This window comes from Dermacentor andersoni, unplaced genomic scaffold (assembly GCF_023375885.2).
Source record: "Dermacentor andersoni unplaced genomic scaffold, qqDerAnde1_hic_scaffold ctg00000067.1, whole genome shotgun sequence".
In the NCBI taxonomy this organism is placed as follows: domain Eukaryota; kingdom Metazoa; phylum Arthropoda; class Arachnida; order Ixodida; family Ixodidae; genus Dermacentor; species Dermacentor andersoni.
This window is the reverse complement of record NW_027314779.1, coordinates 236,819-260,342: the sequence shown is the minus strand read 5'-3', so window position 1 is coordinate 260,342 and position 23,524 is coordinate 236,819. Positions and strand designations below refer to the sequence as shown.

The window sequence follows — 23,524 nt, the reverse complement described above, 5'->3', positions numbered from 1 at the left end:
AGAAAACTACTTTCGTGAGGAGGCCAACAGAATAAGAAATATAATATGCCTCTGTACCGGTTTGAGACCGGGCACGATATTGCTGCAGAACCACGACAAGACACACTTAGAAACAATGAGGTGCAGCCCATACATGAATAACATTATGTTAAATATAAGCAAAGCTAGCTAGATCAGCAGTCTTCCATGAGAATATACAACACATTTCTAAATGCACTGTACTCTCGGTCAGGAACAGCCATACACTGTACAGGACGTTATCAAATGAGCTGCTGTCTTAGAATATGGCACACAAAAAAAGTTTCCTGCACAATTTATCTACATTACCAGCCCCAATTAATTAATTAATTAATTATGGGGTTTTACGTGCCAAAACCACTTTCTGATCATGAGGCACGCCGTAGTGGAGGACTCCGGAAATTTGGACCACCTGGGGTTCTTTAACGTGCACCTAAATCTAAGTACACGGGTGTTTTCGCATTTCGCCCCCATCGAAATGCGGCCGCCGTGGCCGGGATTCGATCCCGCGACCTCGTGCTCAGCAGCCCAACACCATAGCCACTGAGCAACCACGGCGGGTATTACCAGCCCCATGCTAAGCAGTTCAAATGGTAACCTCTGCCACATAAGTGCATGCGTTTTGTGCCAGAAATGCATTTGCTGGCTAGTAATTTGGCGCATTTTTCTCATCGATCATAGTGTCAGTACTTTGTGAGTTTGCACACGTTTGTTTTATGTTTAACGTTCCATTGTATACTTTATTTTTGAAAAGAAGGAGCCAATTGAAATTAAAGGATCTTTCTACACCGTAATACTGATGAAACCTTAAAAAATATACTCATGTTTTATTACAAGATGTGTTCTGAAGTCATGGGCATCATTCCAATTTGATTTCATGTGTTTGTCAGTGTGTTTCTCAAATTATTCAGTTTGTCTTGTGACTGATCAATAAAGATTTTGACCTTTTAAGAGAAAATGTTTCATTTGAGTAACTCGGCGACTACATATTGCACCCCATTCACCAAGCATAAGTGCAGAAGCTGCATATGAAGGAATCAAATATTCCCCACATGTAAGTAAGTATGGACTGTCGGGAGGAGTTGACCTACTCCCTCAAAGAGGGTCGATCTACTCTCGAAAAGAGAGTGAAATATGGGACAAGCAGATACTCCCTCAAGGAGAGTGCCCGGAACTTTCTTTGTTTTTAGAGTGTAGGGAGTTAGCTGTGTGACAATAAATGGCAAGTTCCTTGATTCTGCTTGGTACACTCGCAATCTATATGCTCCGAAAATTAATATGACATTAACGAGAATGCTTGCCACAATACTAGAAAAAAAAAGGAATGGCTTTTCCCACATTGCAGTCATCCGGAAGACAGTTTCAAGAGAGAGAATTCCGGAGCTGCATACTTTAGTATCAATAACAACTTTAGAATTGCTGTTCACACCAGCTGAAGAGAATGTTTTAAGGTTTTCAATTATATTAATGATCATCATCAGCCTATATTATGACTACTGCAGGAGGAAGACCTTGCCCTGCGATCGCTAATAACCCCTGTCCTGCACCAACCGATTCTAACTAGCGCCTGCGAAGTTCCTAATTTTATCACCCCACCTAGTCTTCTGCCATCCTAGACTGAACTTCCCTTCTCTTGGCAACCATGCTGTAACCCTAATAGTCCACCTGTTATCTAACCTATGCATTACATGACCTGTCCAGATCCATTTTTTCTCCTAATGTCAATTAGAATATCCACTATACCCGTTTGCTCTCTGATCCACACCGCTCTCTTCCTATCTCTTAACGTTATGCCTGACATATTTTGTTCCATCACTCTTCAGCAGGACAACTTGTTCTCGAGCACCTTTGTCGGTCGCCAAGTTTCTTCCCCTTATGTTAGTACCATCAGAATGCACTGATTGTACACCTTTCTTTTCAATGATACTGGTAAGCGTCCAGTTAGCCGCACGCACACCAACTCATTTTTGTTCATCTGTAAATTTCCTTATGATCAGGGTCCCCTGTGAGTAATTGACCTAGATAAATGTACCCCTTCACAGACACTAGAGGCTGACTGGCGATCCTGAACTCTCATTCCCTTGCCCGGCTATTGATCATTATCATTGTCTCCTGCATATTAATCTTCAACCCCACTCTTGCATTCTGTCTGTTAAGGTCCTCAATCATTTGTTGTAAGTCGTCCCCAGCGTTGCTGAACAGAACAATGTCGCCTGCAAACCAAAGGTTGCTGAGATAATCGCCGTTAATCCTCACTCCTAAGCCTTCCCAGTTTATTAGCTTCAATACTTCTTCCAAGCATGCTGTGAATAGCATTGTGGGGATTGTGTCTCCTTGTCTGGCCCCTTTCTTTATAGGTACATCCCTACTTATGGAGGTTTAAGGTAGGTGCGGAATGTATGCAGATACATTCCAAGACATTTACGTAAGCATCCTGTACCCCTTCATTACGTAATGCCTCTCACTGCTGAAATCTCTAGCCAATAAAATGCCATATCGTAATCTATGAAAGTCATTAGAGAGGCTGGTTGTACTCTGCAGATTTCTCGTTTACTTGATTGATGACATGGATGTGATACATTGTAGAGTATCCCTTCCTGAAGCCAACCTGTTCCCTTGGTTAATTGAAGTCCAGTGTTGCCCTTATTGTATTGGAGATTCCTTTGGTAAATATTTTATATAATATTCTGAGTAAACTAATTGGCCTATACTTTTTCAGTTCTTTAACGTCTCCCTTTTTGTGGATTAGTATAATGTTTGCATTCTTCCAGCTTTCTGGGACCCTTGAAGTCAATAGACACTTCATATAGAGAGCCGCCAGTTGTTCTAGCATTATGCCTTCTCCCTCTTTGAATTAATCGACTATTATTCCATCTTCTGCCACTTTTCCCTGTTTCATGTTTTGCAAGGCCCTTCTGATCTCATCTGTAGTTATAAGAGGAGTCTGCATCCTGTTCATTATTGTTTCGAATGGAGTAGTTCTGAGTCCTCTGGGTACTGCACAGGTCACAGGTCAGTATACAATTCTTCCGCTGCTTTTATTATACCTTCGAGAATGCTGATATTAGCCTGATTATCTTTCAGAGGATATATCTTGATTTCTCCTATGCCAAGCTTCCTTCTCACTGATTTCATGCTTTGTCGATTTGTTGGTTCCTCGGTGTGTTTCGCATTATAATTTCGGAAATCCTTTATTTTCTACTTCTTGACCAGTTTTGAGAGTTCCGCAAACTCTATCTGATCACTTGAGTTGGACACTTCAATTCTATGTCATTTCTCTATTAGCTCCTTTGTTACTTGGGAGAGCTCACCTACTGGTTGCCTTGGTGCCTTACCTCCCACTTCAGTTGCTGCTTCTGAAGCTAGCCTAGTTACGGTTTCTTCATTACCTATATGTCATATTCATCTCTGCTCTAAGGCTGCATATTTGTTTGCAAATACCAGCCCGCGTCTGTTTGCTTTTACCCTTACTGCGTCTCGGTTGGCGTGTTTTTTCCTGACCAATTTTACTCTTTCTCTCTTCAAATTGAGGTGAGTTCTAGACTTCACCAATCTAGGATCACTGCACTTAACCCTAACACTTCTACATCCTGCCCTATGTCAGGATCGGCGGAAAGTATGAAATTTATTTCTTGTTTCACAATTAGGGCACCACTGGGGCCTTTCCAGGTCTACTGTCTGTAGCTATGCTTCCTATAGAAGGTGTTCATTATTCGCAGCTTATTAATTTCCCCGAATTCTACCAGCCTCTCTCCTCTAGTGTTCCTAAAATGGACGCCGTAGTCGCCAATTGCTTGTTCACTAGCCTGCTTTTTCGCCACTTTTCCATTGCAGTCACCCATGCTTACAATATACTGAGTTTGCACTTTTCTCATGACTAATTCAACATCTCAATAAAATTGATCTATCTGTCGAATAAAAAACAAACCAAATGCTTAAGGCGAAACACAAATGTACCATAATGAGGATTACGAAAACTATCGTCATACGAGAACGACAAAGAAAACATAGCGTTTACGACACTGGAACTTTCTTCGCTAAGGATCAATTTTCGGCCCTGTGTCTGAAGTGCAGCAGGCAAGTACACATTTTATAAGTAACCTTTGGAAAGTGTCTTTGATTGCTAGTCAGCACAAAACTGTGAGTATTATTAAACAATTTACCCTCTGGTGATCTCAGCTCTTTTTTATTGATGCAATTAACGAGCTGTAGTTAACTCAACGTGATGCGGAGTTGGTAATTTTAGCAAAACGAAGCATTCGTTTACACTTTATGGTTGATTAAACCAAGCACGTGCTTATTAGACGTTACCAGGCTTAGTGTAGCAAGCGCTTGTGAGGGACGCAACTGCTCAAATAGTTGTTCAGATACTGCTTTGAGAAACCCTGCCAGATTTCATCGAAGAAAACACAATACTTATGATTAAGATAATCAAATTCAGCAGCTCCACAATTTGTTACATGCTTAGTATGATTACGCTGATGCTTGATCAACCGGTACATTTACCATGAAGTGAAAAACACAGTGGTCACTCACTCCAGGAAGATAATAGATGAAACTACAAAGAGCTGGTGCCGTAGTAAGTAGATATAGCACAAAGTAGATGATGGAGTCCACGCTGATGCACGGTATAAAGAATTTGCTCATAGTGTAGATCATAACAGAGGCTCCGTACACTTAGTACAAAACAAACTCAATTGAGTGACAGCAGTATATGCCAAACAATATTCTGGCACTTAAAATCACCTGCATGTAATACTGAAACGTTTGGCTAACATATTAGAATTACATAAATGGTGTCACGAGGGTCATTAGCCAAATTACTACTGAAACACGAACAACGATAACAAATACCGAATATCAGCTTTCTAAACTGTACACAAAGTTGAGCCTATTCGAGTTCCCAGTCGGTAACGGTACAAACACACAACAAAAAGTGCAGAATAGCAACCCAGTTTCCAGCGATGCTGTTTCTTTACAGCAGGTGCAATAAACATTTCAGTGGCCTATAATTAAATCCCACAATTTAAAACGTTGCCCCTATCTCACTGGTCTGTTTGAAACCTTCCAGCACATACGCTTTTCAGGACTTGCTGAAGAAATTACCCATAATATTCCACCCGTAGATGTAATCTTTTTGATGTTTACAGTTCTCACAGGGTAGTTTGAAGTTTATTTCTTTCATCCTTAGAGAAAGAGGAAACAAGAGCTAAAGGCCATATGGCCTCGCAGGGGCTCTTGCTCCTAAGCGCGTTCGGCTTACATGATGATTCAATGTACGAAAAAAGGAAATATAACAAGAATGAGCAAGTACGATGTAGAAAATACAAACAAGATAATTTGTACATTATATAATGACTACGGGAAAAAAATTTATGCTTGAATTTTTGTTTGTACATTCACATTACAGTGCAGATTAAAGCATACATATATAGTGCATAAAAATTTTGTACGATAGCATTTCATGTATATGTAATTTGATTATGTATGAGAAGGTTTTTTATACATTGCTCAAAATGGGGTACTTAAAAATCAATTTTTTGCTCACCGCTGTTTAGTAGCCTTGCTATTTGATAGCTTATATCCTGATGTCCGTAGTTAGTACGCGTAAATGGTATTTTTCTGATTTGATTACGTAATGGGTATCGAGGAGAAGTGGGTATGTTGTCAACATGGAGCCTGTGTTTTTTTTATATGTAAGAGTAATCTATAATAAAAAACTTGATTTGCTCGGATCAGTAAATGCTTGCCAAAGAGATTGTGTGTGGATACGTCACGCGACCTACCATGGTAGTTTTCAAAATTCGGACTACTCATTTTTGCAAGCTTAGTAACTTCACATAGTCTTTTGCTGTAGTTGTCCCCCAAATCAAGACACAATAAGTTAGCTTCGAGTAAAAAAGGGCGTAGTATATTGCTTTCTTTAGCCATAATGGTATTAGATCACCTATTTTATACATACAGCCTACTACTTTGCTAAGATCATTGCTAATCTTATTGACATGGTTGTACCACGAGAAGTTCTCTTCGAACCATGCCCCCAAATACTTTTGCGTTGTTACATGTTCTAGCCTCCTTGCTTGAAATAGAAGAGTTATATTAACAGGCAATGGCTTACTTATCGGTTTAAATATTATATATTTGGTTTTGTTGACATTCAGTTGTAGTTTGTTGATGAACAGCCATTTAGATAATATATTTAAATAATCATTTATTATGCATGTTAAATTCGGCGCTGTTTCTAAAACACAGTTATAACACTCCAGATACCCTCCATATGTAATTACTGTCAAAAGGGGGGGGGGGGGGGCGTTTGACTGAGCTAGTAGGTTTATTCTTCGAGGATTGCAACAGCAGAAATTGTAGAACACAGACATAGATACGAACGAATAAAGGTGGAATTTGCTTCACTGTCAAGTGATTTCTTTATTGAAAGTCCCACGCTTCTTTATTTCATCGACAAATCTCGTCCCTTTTAGTCACAAGTAGATAAAAGGGGCCAGATTTGGCGACTAAATAGCAAACGCGGGAATTTCAATCAAGGAATCAGTTGACAGTGCGGCTACTTTCACGTCTGTTCTTTCGTTTCTGTATATCTGTTCTACAATTTCTGCTGCTACAATCCTCAAGGAACAAAATTAATGCTAAGGCGTGCAAACATTTTACACACTTTGAACTCATATCCCTTGCCTACATCTGATTTTAAATATATATAAACAATGTGCCTTACGTATTTTTTCGATGTAGTTCGCCCCTTGTTTAAGTATGGGGATAACAATAGCTTCTTTTCAAGCAGATGGAATTTATCCATCTGCCCACATAGAAAAGGTAGAAGTGTTTGTAGAATTTCTGAATGTACGTGTTTGATCACTTCATAAATGATGCGATCACTACCTGGCGCCCAGTCTTTGCAACAATTTAGAGATGTCTGAAGCTAAGCTAAGCTGAACGGCGATTGTACACTTCATTGCTTGCACATTTGCGCTCAAGGTGCTGTCACTCAGAGTGCTCATTTAGAAAATCTGCCTCATTTTAAAGGCATTCCGTATTTACTTTCTAAAACTTCTTCAGCTCCTCTTCAAAGGTGGAAAGAAGGTAATGATAGAAGTGAAGTTACGTTGAGTAGTAAGCACTAGATTGAGAGTATTTGAGGCATAAGACCTATCCCTAGTACGTTGCACTACCACTTGCGAAAAAAAAGACAAAATAATGGAGCATATTGTCACGGGTGGCGATCCTAAAGTCCGAGTGTTCTATTTAATGTTTGTAAGGCTTAAACTGCCTAGTAAATAAAGCAGTGATAATGGAAAATGTAAGGACAAGTATTAATCGCATAGAGAATTTCACCAATGAAGCTGGATAAGGGAGAAGGAGGGCATAAAACACACTTATAATTACTTACTGGTAATTACTTTCCAGACAGGCCGCCATTGGAATATGAACCTGGCAACGTTTAACGCTAGAACGTTATCTAGTGAGGCGAGTCTAGCAGTGCTATTGAAGGAATTAGAGGGCAGTAAATGGGATATAATAGGGCTCAGTGAAGTTAGGAGGCCAAAAGAAGCATATACAGTGCTAAAAAGCGGGCACGTCCTGTGCTACCGGGGCTTAGCAAAGAGACAAGAACTAGGAGTCGGATTCCTGATTAATAAGAACATAGCTGGTAACATACAGGAATTCTATAGCATTAACGAGAGGGTGGCATGTCTTGTTGTGAAACTTAATAATAGGTACAAATTGAAGGTTGTACAGGTCTACGCCCCTACATCTAGTCATGATGACCAGGAAGTCGAAAGCTTCTATGAAGACGTGGAATCGGCGATGGGTAAAGTCAAAACAAAATACAGTATACTGATGGGCGATTTCAATGCCAGGGTAGGCAAGAAGCAGGCCAGAGACAAGTCAGTGGGGGAATATGGCATAGGCTCTAGGAATAGCAGAGGAGAGTTTAGTAGAGTTTGCAGAACAGAATAATATGCGGATAATGAATACCTTTTTCCGCAAGCGGGTTAGCCGAAAGTGAACGTGGAGGAGCCCGAATGGTGAGACTAGAAATGAAATCGACTTCATACTCTGCGCGAACCCTGGCATCACGTGCTCGGCAAGGTGCGCTGCAGTGACCATAGGATGGTAAGAACACGAATTAGCCTTGACTTGAGGAGGGAACGGAAGAAACTGGTACATAAGAAGCCAATCAATGAGCTAGCGGTAAGAGGGAAACTAGAATTCCGGATCAAGCTACATAACAGGTATTCGGCTTTAACCCAGGAAGAGGACCATAGTGTTGAAGCAATGAACGACAATCTTATGGGCATCATTAAGGAGTGCGCTAGAAGTCGGTGGTAACACCGTTAAACAGGAAACCAGGAAGCTATCACAGGAGACGAAAGATCTGATCAAGAAACGCCAATGTATGAAAGCCTCTAACCCTACAGCTAGAATAGAACTGGCAGAACTTTCTAAGTTAATCAACAAGCGTAAGACAGCGGACATAAGGAACTATAATATGGATAGAATTGACCAGGCTCTCAGGAACGGAGGAAGCCTAAAAGCAGTGAAGAAGAAACTAGGAATAGGCAAGAATCAGATGTGTGCGTTAAAAGAGACAAAGCCGGCAATATCGTTACTAATATGGATGAGATAGTTCAAGTGGCTGAAGAGTTTTATAGAGATTTATACAGTACCAGTAACACCCACGACGATAAGGTGAGAGAGAATAGTCTAGAGGAACTTGAAATCCCACAAGTAACACCGGAAGAGGTAAAGAACGCCTTGGGAGCTATGCAAAGGGGGAAGGCAGCTGGGGAGGATCAGGTAACAGCAGATTTGTTGAAGGATGGCGGGAACACTGTCCTAGAAAGATTGGCCGCCCTATATACACAATGCCTCATGACCTCAAACGTACCGGAATCTTGGAAGAACGCTAACGTAATCCTAATCCATAAGAAAGGGGACGCCAAAGACTTGAAAAATTATAGACCGATCAGCTTACTGTCCGTTGCCTACAAAGTATTTACTAAGGTAATCGCAAATAGAATCAGGAATATCTCAGACTTCTGTCAACCAAAGGACCAGGCAGGTTTCCGTAATGGCTACTCAACAATAGACCATATTCACACTATCAATCAGGTGATAGAGAAATGTGCGGAATATAACCAACCCTTATATATAGCCTTCATTGATTACGAAAAAGCATTTGATTCAGTCGAAACCTCAGCAGTCATGAAGGCACTACGGAATCAGGGTGTAGATGAGCCATATGTAAAGATACTGGAAGATATCTACAGCGGTTCCACAGCCACCGTAATCCTCCACAAAGAAAGCAACAAAATCCCAATAAAGAAAGGCGTCAGACAGGGAGATACGATATCTCTAATGCTATTCACAGCGTGTTTACAGGAGGTATTCAGAGACCTGGAGTAGGAAGAATTGGTGATAAAAGTTGGTGGAGAATACCTTAGCAACTTGCGATTCGCTGATGATATTGCCTTGCTTAGTAACTCAGGAGACCAATTGCAATGCATGCTCACTGACCTGAAGAGGCAAAGCAGAAGGGTGGGTCTGAAAATTAATCTACAGAAAACTAAAGTAATGTTTAACAGTCTCGGAAGAGAACAGCAGTTTATGATAGGTAGCGAGGCACTGGAAGTGGTAAGGGAATACATGTACTTAGGGCAGGTAGTGACCACGGATCCGGATCATGAGACAAATAACCAGAAGAATAAGAATGGGCTGGGGTGCATTTGGCAGGCATTCCCGAATCATGAACAGCAGGTTGACACTATCCCTCAAGAGGAAAGTGTATAACGGCTGTGTCTTACCAGTACTCACCTACGGGGCAGAAACCTGGAGGCTTACGAAAAGCGTTCTGCTGAAATTGAGGACGACGCAACGAGCTATGGAAAGAAGAATGATAGGTGTAACGTTAAGGGATAAGAAAAGAGCAGATTGGGTGAGGGAACAAACACGGGTAAATGACATCTTAGTTGAAATCAAGAAAAAGAAATGGGCATGGGCCGGACATGTAATGAGGAGGGAAGATAACCGATGGTCATTAAGGGTTACGGACTGGATTCCAAGGGAAGGGAAGCGTAGTAGGAGGCGGCAGAAAGTTAGGTGGGCGGATGACATTAAGACGTTTGCAGGGACAACATGGCCACAATTAGTGCATGACCGGGGTAGTTGGAGAGGTATGGGAGAGGCCTTTGCTCTGCAGTGGGCGTAACTAGGCTGATGATGATGATGATGAATTTATCATAAATGAAGCCCAGACGATATTGAGATCAGTGTAACAGGAATTCTAGACAAACTAGACGCACGCATGCTCACACCCTTGAAGTGCACTTCGCGCTCACTAATATTTTATGTATTCCTTTTTTCTCGCACTATCGATGAATCTTACCATCTGAAGCCTTTTTGGAAATTAATAACCCCAAATTTGAAAATTATGCATCTTTTTCTTCATGACCACAGGATTCAAACTATGATAGCTGTCAAATGAATGTCCGTGACTAGTGCTTCACAGTGTTGCATGACCTTTACCTGTAAATAGTTATTACAGTGTGCCTACTACTGAACCATGTTTTCACTGCTTCTATTTTTGTATATTCTTTGAATTTATTTTTAGCTTTCATCGTATTATGCCACCCCTCCTTGGTCTACGGACTGCAGCGTGACCTAAATAAAAGAATTTAAGAATGCGTGAACAAGGATTGTTATTAGAAATGTCGAATACGCGGCCTCCACGACGCCATCCCCGCTCCTGCGGATCAATTTCGAAACAATTGGCATGTTTAAAGATTTCGGAAGCCATTAGTCGAAGGTCATGTTTTCGTCAAGGCGACAATGTGTGGAGAGTCAGGGCCAACGGTTGAAGGAAGAGGAACTGTTCAGCACTCCTCGAATTATAGTAAACAGGATATACATACACAGGATGTGACAAAGACATTCCATTTCCCCTGTCGCTTCGCTATGCCGAATAACCTGCAGGTTCTTTGATCACGGAAATTCAGAACTTATTGCACGCTGTTCTTGATCTTTTTCTGTCGTGCACTTAGGTTTAGCATCAAGAACATAGCGCCTGTCGTTCACGAGCGGTTTGCCATATCTGAGTTCATTTGCAGGTGCCCCAGGCTGGCTTTTTCCCTGCGAGCGAGACGCCTTGTGGAGGAGAAAGTTCACCATTAGTAATATGGCCGCACTTGAGCTGAAAGCTCAGTGAAATAACTTTGTGTTTCACTTGACATCTGAAAATTGTACAATCATCCGTCAGTATTTTCCCGATTAAGAAAGAACGATCAAAGCAGTAAGCTCATTCAATCAAATCGGCTGAAAGGTATGGAACTGTTGTTTTTAGGGCAGGTATAACCTTGGTCTCAGTTTGCTCCTACCTTTACTTAGCATCTGAAATGTGGTGAATGAATAGGTTCTTGCGCCAATAACTGCTCTTCATGTTCGCTGATGCAAGACAGCAAAAAAAAAAAAAATGCGTTTGTCTGTTATTGTCAGGATACTGCTATACAGGGCGTTTCAGCGAACACTTTCAAATTTTTTTAAAGATTGCATTTGGGAGATAACAGAATCCTATTTCATGAGCTGGTTTCCTCGAAGAGGCGTATTTGCAGAAAAGATTGAAATGCATTGTCGAATAATTACCGAAAATTTTCTAATTAGGTTTTCAACTAATTACTTCATTGTCCATTTTGAAATTTACAAATTCTAGCCGTTGAGTTCGCAAGACAGGTCCACTTGGAACAATTATAAGGATGACACCAGTTTCGAGATATTAATCCCCGAACTTTGCGGAGAAATGCATTGGAGTTCCAGCGACTTCTGTGCTTCAGTGCCTCAAACGACATATTTTTAAAGAAAGTAACTAGAACGCCAATGCATTTCTCTGCTAAATTCAAGATTTATCTTGAAACTGGTGTCATTCTGACAATTCTTTCCAAGTGAATTCGTCTGGCGAACGGCTAGAATCTCTAAATTGCAATTTTGGCCATTAGGTAATTAGATAAAAACATTAATCAGCAAATTTTTGACAATAAGTCGATTACGCATTTCAATTCTTTGTGCAAGAATTGTCCACCCCTTCAAGTAGAGCAGCTCATGAAATACAACTGTGCTGAGTCACAGGCCACCTTGAAACATTTTTGAAAGTGTTTGTTGAAACACCCGGTATTTATATTGACCAGATCTGCGCCCTTTGTCTCTTGAGGTTTACATCTCCTATATTGTACATCCATTTGCTCAAACCTGTGAATTTTAATTTCATACCTTTTTAACCATCCCTGGTGTGTTTTTTTAATATCGGTGGATTGTTCAGCAGATTTTTTCGGGGATTGCAATAGCCGTATGTCCATTTCTCTGATAAAGCGAAACGTGGTCTTCAATTTCCTGCAGGATCCTCAGGCAGTCTTTTGATATCTGGCGGTTAATTCGATTTATCATTAGGCCCTGTGGTTGTCTCAACAACGCCCGACAAATAAGGCCGGTGAAGAAGTTAATTATTTATAGTATTCAAGTATTCTCGCAAAACACCTGCGGGCATGGAAACGGCAACAGGAACTGGTCATCACTGTTTCCTAGCGTGTAACGAAATTTGAGTACACACCTGCATGGGGCAGATCCCAGTAGAACGGGCCACGTCGAAAGTTCTGTTCACATGCACACTGAAGGTGAAGTTCGCAGAGAGGCTCTTGCGATGTGCCTGGCGTGATGTCACAACACTAAATGTTTCTGGTTCACCGATGATGAACTTTGCTGATGACACCACGGCAGCAAAACGCACACTGATACCGACAGGCGAAGCTTGCGTCAGGAATACACGTGGAGACGCATTCCAAGTCGAAGAGTTTGTCCGTTGATAGCACCAACAGGATTACGCCTGCATGGGGCAAGAGCTGAAGTTAGAGGCCATGTATAATGTGCTGTTCGCGCTCTCGGTGAGCGTGTGTAGTATTCCTGAAATTGAACGGTTGGTACATTCGTTGCTGTTTGTGCTGTACTTCAAACCTCCCTACGTCGACTGCTATTCTTCCATGCTTCGAACCTCGCTGTCGTTATCTATTTACCCTTAAGGTGTTACAAAGACAGGGTAGTTAATGATGCCATTAAATACAACGAAACTACAGCAGCATTAGAAAACAAGAAAAAGAACATTTGACTGCCATAACAATAACGACGCGTCGGTCGCATCGCTATATACAAAAAAAGGTACAGTCAAGCATGAAATTTCACGGAACACGAGATCTGAGAAAAAGCTGAATATATGCGCAGCTTCACAAAGCCACCTAGTATTCGAATTTACAGCCTCTACTAGTATGTGTGAACAACATTTTAATGTTTGGTTTTACTGAGTACTGATACAGGCTGCTCGGAAATTGAAGGTTTTCTGAGATCCCATGGTCCGTAAACTTTTGCGGTTGACTGTACATAGCAGCACCTCTAAAGTAATTAATGTCTGTAATGGCAGCAATGGTATGGGGAAGGCAATTATAACACAAATATTTGTTCAGAATATATGAGTCATTATAACACTTTGTGTTTGAAAACAAAATACATATTTTATGACAGGGATCAATGAGTCTTGAAATAAACTGTTATAATAAAAATTAAGAAGCAAGAAAGGTGACATATCTTTCTGGGATGAGGAAGACTGGGTAAAGAAAAGTCTTTCATAGCTGTAACGTTGCCAGCGCAATAAAAGGTGGAAATAATTAAACGTGATGTGCGCTTTTGCTTCGCCTCTAAGCCTGCTATGAGGGATTGGAGACCGGCATTCAATACAGGTACTGCATATTCTAGTTTAGCTCAGACCAATGTTCTAAATAGCAGCAATTTGAGCTATACACCTGCATGAAAAATAGTTCTTGGGAGGTAGGCTAACATGTGACTAGCACTGTCGGCTACATAATGAATGCCCCCGCCCCCCCCCCCCCCCCCTCCCCAGATCATACGACGTATTTATACGAGTGCTCCATTTCTAAATCAGTGTTATTAATGTGACAGGTAGGATGACTAATATGTTGCCAAGAAACGTGCATATATTTCCATTCTGTGTTTCATTTTCCATACCTGACATTATTCGTAAATCTGAATAACGTCAATGTGCAAGTTAGCCACACCTAAGTCACTGTTAATTTGTCTACAAAACACTCAGTCATCAGAAGGACTCGTCGAAGGTGTTGACGTTATGCAAATGGTCAAGTCCTATACGAAAATGAGAAAAATCGGAGGTCTTATTAGACAGCCCTGAGCCAACTTAAAACGCAGAGGAGCAAATGCTTTGAGTGATGCAAACTGGTAAAGATTTGTGAAAAATGTTCGCAACCAAGCAAGAACTTTAGAATCGAGATTGTGGCTACGTAATTAAGAAAGAGCAAAGAGCAATTAAGAAAGAGCAGAAAGAAAGGCCGAACTGGCGCAAGGGCCAGTTCCAGCCAACGAGCGCCAAACACACGGCATAATACGTGACCAATGGTGCATGGAGACAAGGATGTAACACGAGTGTGAAGGGGCCTTGAATCAGTCGGTGTAAATTGCTTGAAATGAATATATTGTTACGAGAGATGCTATTTACACGCTATTTACACTGCAGCCAGGCAGCCAGGCTGACACTCGCTCGTGCCGAGGGCACCGACCAACTTCTTCGTCGTTCTCGCGGCTGCTCGTCTCTCGCGGAATCATATCGTAATAATATAAAAATAACGACAATGACTAGTGATGTGTTTTGCAGAAGGGTTGAAATCTGGGCAAGTTGGTACATACTTGAACGAAAAAACCAGTCAAAAACACAAATGACAAGAGGAGAGGCTCACACCACAACGACAGTCGTTGTGGTGTGAGCCTCTCCTCTTGTCCTTTGTGTTTTTGACTGGTTTTTTTGTTCAACTAGTGATGTGTGCTATGAGCATAAAAGCGTTCCGACGAAGGTTGATTAAGTGAGTTTTATACAGTATAAGTGACAGTAACATTAGTACCTCAACAGAGCTTTTGGACGCAGGGGCTTGGAGGCACGGGCTGTGCAAATATGCTTGCGTTTCAGCTTTAACCTCCAAGGGGAGCTCGTACTACAAATAACCTGGCCGAATTATCTTTAATACGTCAGTTCCTGTTAAAAAGTTGAACACCAAAAGTGGTTCATCATATTGAGATAAAATGCGGAGCGGGGACGTATGTGCTCACGATACAGGGAGCTGAAGTACTTTTTCTCTCTCTGCTTTTATGTCAGGGCACTGAAGAAGAAAGTGGATAACTGTAAGGCGATTTTATTGCCAAACCTACTACATGTTGGAGGATCACTTCCAGTGGGTAGGTAAGAGAAAATGTTGTAGGTATGCCTTATTCTTAATCTACAAATAAGTGCTTCCTGGTGTCTCTCTGTCCTTTCGGATATCCAGTTCCTTAATTTTGATTTCATCATATGCAGTGTATATGATACTTCAGTACCCCACTGCCTTTTAAATACTTCGTCAACTTATCCCATATGAAGGGTTTAAGATCTGTTGCCTCTATGGGTGCACGAGTACCTATAGAGGGTACCCACGAGCGCCCATACCCATTTTTGTATCGCTCAAGGCTACTCACGTAGCATTTTCTTCAGCAGATACATTGCCTTTTACGCCTCTGTGGTCAAGTACCCAGCAAAGGCCAATGACTTGGTTGCACATGTATGCACCATAACAATGGGTACAGTTTGTTAAACACAGGGTTCTTACGTTTTCGTAAGCTCGTTACGGCTCTAACGATGCTCAGTGAGTATGTGAACACAATAGCGACATTTGTCTCCTTTCTATGTTTAACGGCTTCAAGTATCGCGTAATGCTTCCACTGGGAATATATGGTGAATTTCCAGAGTCCCCCACCATGGCGCGCCTCGTAATAAGATAGTGGTTTTGGCACGTAAAACCCTATATATATTTTTTTAAGACAGCCTGAAAGCAGTCTTGTACGGCATTGGTAGCACTACTTGTAACGATTACTAGAATGTGCCTTTACTGGAGATTAAAGCACAGTCTAGCTACACAGAAACGTGCAACACTCAGATTCACGGACAATATTATATTACTTCGTATTAGTGGATGAAGTCGTACAAATGTAGCCACGTTGTACAGAAGTTAACATAGAGTTTCATACAATAGTTCTATGGAAGTCAAGCTTGTTAACGCCCTTAGAGTGTTTCTAGAGCGCAGCTCTTAGGGGGCCCCTTCCTGCGGCGAGCGTCGGCGTTGTCCCTCGTAACCGATCGAACGAGCATGGCGAAAGACGGAAGTGAATGCGGAGCGCAGCGGGAGACGAAAGACTGCGATACCGAAGACAGCGCGAGGAGGAAATCAGAGGAGGAGGGTACAGAGAAAGCGTGAGAAGCGTATTGCTGCGCAAGAAGGGCTTTGCAGCCGGGCGCAAGGATTGCACGCGTCGTCTGTATGGAAATAAAGCGCTGTATGAGCGGACGTCTTTCTGCGGTGGCTGCCGTGTATCGCGCCCAGGTGTCACCCACGCGCTGCCTCTCGTGATCTCCCTATTAGCGAGGCAGTTGGGTTACTCTTCGCTCCGTTTTCAACGCGCTTCACCGGATAAACTGCCCGCACCAGCCACCATTTCGCGAAATTAAAACATGGGGCCGTATTCTACAACGGTTCGCTTTGGAACCGGTTTGCTCTGACTGTTACGTCTGGGTTACGTCACTTGGAGAATGAGTGAAACGTCGTGGCGCGAGGGTGACCAGTGAACAAGCGGCATCCTTATGCAAGGTCACGTGAGAATTTTGGTTTGTACTTTGGGGATGATATAGTAATTGAAACATGTTGTTTTGCAAGAAACATATTGATTTCTGTACAAGAATTGCATGTTTAATCACCAGTAATAACTGCGAGCTTCAGACGTGGACAGCGCGGGGTTTAATTTTATCTGCGTTCTATTTTTTTTTTTTTTTTTTTTGCGTGTGGCTAGGTGGTGCGCCATACGTTAAGCAATCAAAGCCGTTCTCTGCGTCTAGGCCGTGGCTGTGATAGTATTTCGTTTAGCAGTGGCTGAGCTTCTTAGGGCGGACGACTGCGATGAGATTTCCGTCCACACATCCAACTTCGAGAATCTTGCCACGGTCAAGAAAGCGTTCTTGAATGAGGCTTTCTCCTGCACCGTGGAGAAAAAGCTCGCACCCCTTTTTAGTTTCCCTCAACCGTAATGAGCCTAGCGACGGCGGTAATGATGCGACTGACTGACGATTGCGACAATCCAATAGCTTCTACATTCCAGACGCACCGCTGAAAACGACCAATGACAAAAAAAAAAAAAAAAAAAAAAGAAACTCGGCGCCCTTTTACTTTGTGAAGAAGGATGACCAGCGAAGCTTTGTATGTGGGCCCCTTAATAGCGAACTGCACCTTCGCCACGAGTCACCCCTGCATTTCACCAATCACCGCATCGGCCAACGAATGGGGTGTGCTTAACGCCTGCTTCACCTCCGCCGCGGGTCGGCCCGGTATTGCACTGTCGTTGGGATGGGCTCACGTATGGGAAGTGTTTAACGCCTGGGTCACCTCCGCTGCGGGTCGGCCCGGCATTGCATTTTCGGGAATTTTTTCTACACGCGTGTACACAATGGTGTGGAAAACAGCCTTTAACAGCTTCGCTGTAAAACAACGTAGCCCACACAGCAGTTACGTCGCAGTGTCAACGCACGTCGCAAATATTTCGCACTGTGTTTTTGCAGAGCGTAAAATGCCTTCGGAACCCTCCTTCGCTAATGTCGAATGCGTCGAGCCGTTGCTTCCATTCGTCTTTCGCCAATGCCAAAACATGCCGCACGCGATGCGTCTATCGTCGCGCCGGGCAGGCGGCGGCCACGTTGCCTTAGCAACCCTCGATATCACGATCGCGGCCGCGCGCAGCCCTCGAGCGATCTTCCATTGTTTGTAGCCCTTGCGAGGGCTCAGCGCCAACAGGGTTGTGGGGAGAGTGGGAGCAAAGAAACGGATGGCACATCGCTGGAAAGGCGAAACCCTCTCCACTTTTTTATCGACACCGTCACGCTAGTCACGCTCTAACACGACCACCACCTCGACTCGGTAAGCGCTGTGGGCACGGCTCGCGCGTTGCAGCTCATACTGAACAAGATGGAAGGCGCAATCTTACGAGACAAGCCTGTCTCGCTGCATCGAAAATGGCGACGACGTTTCCGAAGTTCAGACGGGAGCAAAGTGCGTCTAGCCTAGAACGATAATCTGACAAGAATATTTCGGCGGAAGCGGTCAACGTTAAAGCGTGAAAAAAATCGCACGCGTAGAATTACACAGAGCTGTGACAAATGCGAACAAATTTGGACTAATTAATACTTACTGCAGCGGAATAATATAAACTACCGAACATTTTCGTGCCTTGTTTCATGTAACTCGCCCGCAAATAAACATCACGGCCAGCCTAGTATATCAGGTGGCTCCGATAAGAACAACCCGTCATGTCGGTTGCTACAAGTTCATGGCATATAGCTTTCTGCGCTCGTAGCTGACGCTAGATAGGAATGAAGCTGTAGTAATTACAGAATAAACCGTGACATCACGCCAAAAACCAGCGTACGATTCCCGCTGTTCGCACTGGTCAGAGCTGTGGCATCGAGGCCACATGTAAAATCGTCATAACGAATACAGCCGCCGTCACAATTAATTCGAACAATGACGCCTCATCTAAAGTGGCTTTAAGAAAAGCTTGGGTTAAAGGAGCAAATATTGAATGCTTAGGAAGGAAGACGCATTAAGCTAGCACCATTCAAGGTACCCTAAGCAGACATGTGCGGCATCCTCCGCAAGAGAAGCACAAAAGGCATGTAAGGCGTGTTCAAGTTTATTATGACGACGACTGCATACGTTGTTTGGGTTTATTGTTACCAAGCGCTGCAGGCACAAGAAGAACAGCCTCGACTGGATAAGTTTCCTTATATATACCTTGGTTTACATGGTTTAGATGCAAACTTTTGAAGTATGAAGGCGAGTGTCGCATTAAAGCCCTGCTGCTGCCGAAGAACGCACGTGTGCTATTATGGTGCGCAAACGAGGCACTGCCATCGGCTGCAGAAAAGGGTCGTATGTCTTTAATGACAAGGCAATCATTAGTTTTACCAGGATCAACAGCGAAAGCACTTTTCAGCTTTTCTAAGCGAAATTATAATGTGCTGTATTTTAATACCCGCAATAGAGGGGCTGTCATTCATAATCATCGCTTATCAATCCCGTCAAGGCCCCTTTTGGGGTATTACGTACGTGGGGAGCAAATATGCGAGAAGCCACAGCATCAATGCAAATTTGGTTAAAAAATACATGAAACACACGATAAGATACACAAACAAAAAGTGAAATGCATATAGGAATAAATAACCGCAAGTTAACATGTGCATTGTTTAGAAATGAAGTGCTTGAATTTAGTTCGAATCCGCTCAATGACGATTATTTCCGCAATTCGTTCCAATCGTTAATCAAAGCAGGTTAGAGTCAGTCCACTTAAGCGCTGAACGATTACGGCGTTGAAAAGACGATGAGACGTGCGGGGTGGGAATAGGAGCAACGCGTTTCGTAAAGCAGGAAAATTATAACTCAGTTTATGAAAAGGACACATTCGGGCAATATTTCGACGCAACTCAAGCGATGAGAGGTCAAGAGACGGTTTTGTGGCTGTGCTACTGTGACACGGGTCGTAAATTGATGCGGTAATCCGGGCAGCACAGTTCCGAAATTATTCACGCGAGTTTCAACATAGCTGACGTATATTCCTGTTCGGTACGTATCAAAGTTTGTTAAGCTAGTTTCCCGACAGGTCCGGGACAGAAAGAAAGGGGCTGCTTGATGTAACCAAGTGAGCGTAATGACTGACAAGGCCACGACATATCGCTTGAGGTGATAATGAGCGGGGAACCATGTTTGCGAACCAAATTTTCAGCTTATTAGCGCAAAATATAATATGAGTGCCACTTACCGCACTTGCAGCCACGTCGTCCGCAGCCGGGCCCCAACGGCGTTCTGCCGCTGTCACGTGGCGTTGCGCATGCGCGGCCGTTTCCTAGGCGACCGGACCACGGAGCACAGTTACCGCGCCTAATGTGGGTTATCGTCGCGATCTGTTTCTTTGTTCCATTTCGGTCTCCTTTCCTGCTTTCGATGTTATCGTCTGTCACGCGCTGCATTTCGTCGACGCGTTTGCACAGACAGCATTTCGTAGTTCGTATCAAGAAGATTCCGGGGCATCGATGTCCGACGCTATATTCGAAATTACAATTGTACGCTGAATAGATGCCGTCGTCTTTCGTGGCCCTCGGCTATTCCCTTGCGTCAGGGTCTGCAGTGCTAAGCGATTGAGACGCGATTGTCGAAGCAAGTGGCTACGATTTTTTCTTTTTTTTTTTTTTGCGCAACTGGTGACTGCTGGTTACACCGCGTTGATGAACTTTTGTATCGCATATGAGCCTTTCTGATACATTGTGACTGCACGAGTGGCCAATATACCGAATATATAGTAGGCAATATACTAATATATGTATGCGGTGCCCCAACTGATGTTAGCCAAGCTGTTTGATGAAAATAATGTTTTATAAACTTGTCTCAAGATTAAACTGTAAGACTACGGCCTTCGGTTGTCAGGCCTCGCATGAGCGAATACCATAAGTCTTATAATTTTACCTTGCAGCGTGTTTTACAAATATTATTTTTCGTTGAACAGCTTGGTCAACGTTATCCGGGACACGCGGCATGGGCAAGGTGAGCAAGACGACACTGCTGACCTCGAAGCCAATGAAGAAAAAGAATTCGACAGCACTCAGAGTCTCTGAGTGCTTATTATTTCCGCTTGTGAATTGAAGTTTCAGTTAAAGCTACATCTATGGCGTCCCGCTGGTCAGTTTCGTTTCGTTGAACGTTTTCACTGAACTTTTGCGATTCTGTCAGCTGCCTCTTGCCAGTGTTACGTTTCGCCTACAACGCGCGGTAATGCCGGCGCGGATGCAACGGACGCCGGGGCTTCGTTCAAAGCGGCGGACATTTTGGGCCGTTCGACGCCGCCGCAACGCCTCCCCGCCAAGCGTGTCCAGGCGTGTTTCAGTGCCACGTGTCTTCGTGCGTACGTGTGTGTGTGTGTGCCCACGCTTGTCAAAGCGCGGCAGCCGGGGAGCGGAGCTCGCCAAGTGAGGTGCCAGGAGGTCTGTCCGTCGGCGGGTTGGCGATGCGTCACTACACTCGGCTCAACATGTCTCTCGGCTCGACCGTGCGCGCCGTCGCGTGGGCTCATGCTCCGCCGTCGCGTGGGCTCATCCCGTGACCTTCCTTCTTGCCCACGACGCCGAGAGTATAAGAGCAGCTGCCCCCGGACGCCAGGAGAGAGGCTCCGATTTGTACTGTTGAGTTACGTGCTCTCCCGTCTCTCCACTTCGGTCGACCTGACCGGCCGCTCTTTTGTTATGTTAGAATAAACAAGTTGTTCTGTTACCAGTCTTCTCTTGCTTTGCCGGGACCTTCGGATGCTTCCAGTGCCCCAGGCCGCCAGGCCAACGCTACCCTTGGGGCTTGCGACCCATTGGCAATAACGGGCGTCAGCACCGAGACCCCAACAACTGGGTTGCCAGCGGTGAGATCGCGACAACGGAGGCCAGCAGCGAAGAGATGCGGTTGAATGTATGCTGAGCAGCACAACGACCATCCGGGAGCAGTGCAACGAGCCCTGTGTGATGACTGGTTGCCTGCAGCGGAACGACTGCGCTGAAGTCTTGGCTGCGAGGTTTGGTGAGTGCGGGACTTTCTTCTTCTGAGTTTTGCCAGGCTTTTGTTAGTGTTAGAAACAGAGCTGGTAATTGTGGTTGTCGTTGCTGCCGGGTTAGTTTGCGGCAAGACAATAGTAGGCAGTAGAGAAAGCAGCATTCAGAGCAGCCATGGATTTGAAGTCGTTGCGCAAACCGATATTGCTGGAGCTTGCAAGAGAGTTGGGTCTGGATGTCTCAGACAAACTCAGAAAACCAGAACTGCAAAGGGCTATTCTTGAGTTAGAAGCTGAGGATGACGAGCTGTCGGATTGCCTTGAGACCATTGAGGAGCGGGCAAAAAGACATGAGCGCGAACTTATAGAACAGAAAGAAAAAGAAGAGCGTGAACACGCTTTGGAAATGAAGCGTCTCGAGGTAGAGATGGAACGCGCTCGTAATGGAAGTCAGGCACACGGTGCAGGAGAACGAGTATTGTTCAAAATGACTGACCTGATGCGGCCGTTTAAGCTTGGAGAGGACATTGGTTTGTTCCTGGTTAACTTTGAGCGAACGTGCGAGAAGCAGGGGTTCTCTCGGGAAACGTGGCCACAGCGCTTGCTCACTTTGCTACCCGGCGAGGCGGCCGACGTAGTCGCTCGCTTGGAGAGAGAGGAGGCAGAGGATTTCGACAAAGTGAAATCGAGTCTGCTAAAAAAGTACCGGCTGTCAGCGGAGGCGTTCCGTCGGAAGTTTCGGGAAAATGAGAAAGGCAAAAGTGAGTCATATACAGAGTTTGCGTACAGGCTTATGTCAAACATGCAGGAGTGGCTCAAAGAAGAGAAAGCGTTTGGTGACCACGAGAAAGTTCTGCAGTGTTTCGGGCTAGAACAGTTTTATAGTCGGTTACCTGAGAACGTGCGGTACTGGGTCTTGGATAGGCCAGACGTTAGTACGGTGGCTAGAGCCGCTGAGCTAGCCGAGGAGTTTGTGACGCGTCGGGCTCGCGGAGCTAAGGACGGTCAAAAGGGTGAATTTGGCTCCAAGTTTGAGAGGCCGAAGTTCACACCCATGAGAGCAAAGGGGGATACACGTAGTGCGGATGCGAGTGAAAGCAGTCCGACCGAACGTACGGAGACGGCGGCAACCGAAGCCGAACGCAGAAAGCGGTTCGAGACGAGGCAAGCGTGCGTTTGTTATACGTGCCAGAAGCCGGGTCACTTTTCGGCGCAGTGTCCAGAAACAAAAACAAAAGTCGTGTTTTTGTCTTTATGCAGCACTGACGAGAACATGAAGCTTCTCGAGCCTTACATGCGAGACCTCCTCGTGAACGGGAAAGAGTGCCGAGTGCTTCGCGATTCCGCAGCTACAATGGATGTAGTTCACCCCTCTTACGTAAAACCCGATATGTTCACGGGCGAGTGCGCATGGATCAAGCAAGCAGTGGAAGCTCATAGCGTGTGTCTGCCGGTAGCAAAAGTGCTTATTGAAGGACCTTTCGGAGCACTTGAGACGGAGGCCGCAGTGTCATCTATGCTGCCCCCCCCAGTACCCGTACCTATTTTCGAACAGGTCCGATCACCTCCTGCGCGAGAAGGGGCTTTTGTTTGGTGAGGCTAGCGTTCAGGCCTTAACCAGATCGAAGGTTCGGGAGCTCGCTGCAAAGGCGGTAGTTGCGGGACCGACGTTGTCAAACAATGAAAAAGGGTCAGAGGTGCAGCAAGCTGATATTCAGAGCACGCCCGAACTGAATAAAATTGAGCCTGTAGCGTTAAAGGCACCAGATGC

General features: G+C 44.2%; 1 protein-coding gene across 1 annotated transcript in view; it reads right to left on the bottom strand.

The window, feature by feature from the left end:
- Window positions 1-12,741, bottom strand: part of LOC129382543 (uncharacterized) — a 177,498-nt gene extending 164,757 nt beyond the window's left edge. The window contains exon 1 of the mRNA XM_072285825.1: window positions 12,632-12,741. The gene's annotated coding sequence lies outside the window, so the exon portion shown is untranslated. The remainder of the gene's footprint in view (window positions 1-12,631) is intronic.
- Between the last annotated feature and the right edge of the window lie 10,783 nt (window positions 12,742-23,524).